The sequence below is a fragment of the Aphanomyces invadans genome, assembly GCF_000520115.1.
Source record: "Aphanomyces invadans strain NJM9701 unplaced genomic scaffold supercont1.183, whole genome shotgun sequence".
Lineage (NCBI taxonomy): Eukaryota > Oomycota > Saprolegniomycetes > Saprolegniales > Verrucalvaceae > Aphanomyces > Aphanomyces invadans.
In genome coordinates, this window is record NW_008580328.1 from 1 (window position 1) to 1,128 (window position 1,128).

Sequence of the window (1,128 nt, forward strand, 5' to 3'; positions counted from 1 at the left end):
GATCCACTAATTTTTTTGCCAATCAGAGTTCTGGAAGTTGTCCATCTGGTCCCGCTCGCAATAGTTCCAAAACAGAGGTAGTACAATTGTCACTGTCAAAATTCGGGAAAATTCCACAGGAAAAAACTCTGTGAGGAATGATTTTGCGACAGAAAATTTGTTCGTGAGCTGCACTTGCCTCCCATGGACGAAGGAAGCATACTGCAGTAGCGCTGCTCCTCGATGCTTCTGAGCCACGCACGAGGGCGATACAAATTCCTCGTGGCAGGTTTAACCTAACGGGACAAACTGATGCCACGTGCGAGTTCCATTTCCGCTTCAGCAAGGCTGACATTGAGCTGCTTGTGGCGCTGCTTGAGATACCCGACCCAATGATCACCCCACAGCGATACAATGCAAGTGCAGCGGAGGCTCTCTGCATCCTGCTCAACCGTTTTGCGTGGCCTCACCGTCTTGGAACAATGGTGTTGCTCTTTGGCCGTAGCCGGGAAGCACTCTCTGTACTGTCGAATGCGGTCATGCGCCACATCTACGATCGTTTCAAGCATCTACTCCGTTGGGACAAAGACCGCCTAAATGCACCATGGATGGTGTCCTGCGCTTCTGCCATACACGACAACGGCGCCCCTCTCGAGTGCTGTATTGGTTTTATTGATGGCACGGTCCGTGGTATCTGCCGCCCCGGTAAAGGCGTACAGAAAACAGCGTACAATGGCCACAAGGTACAAAATTTGTTAATATATTTATAGCGATATGCACGCAGATTGCTCACACTCACATGTAGAGAAAGCACGCACTCAAGTTCCAATCAATCACAAGTCCCGACGGGATTATTGTCCAACTTTATGGCCCGGAACCAGGCTCCCGACACGATGCGTACTTGCTTGAGCGGAGCGAAATACTTGCCGCTTTGTCAGATGTGCTGGTGACTGACGCAAAGCGATATGTCATCTACGGGGATCCTGCGTATGGGGCAAACGAGTTCATTGTCTGCGGCTACAAGGGGGCGCGCCTTGACCAATATCAATCAGCGTTTAACAGTCGCATGAGTGCTGTTCTAGTGAGCGTAGAGTGGGGCTTCGGAATTGTCCGAAATCTTTGGACATTTGCAGATCACGTAGGCGGTCA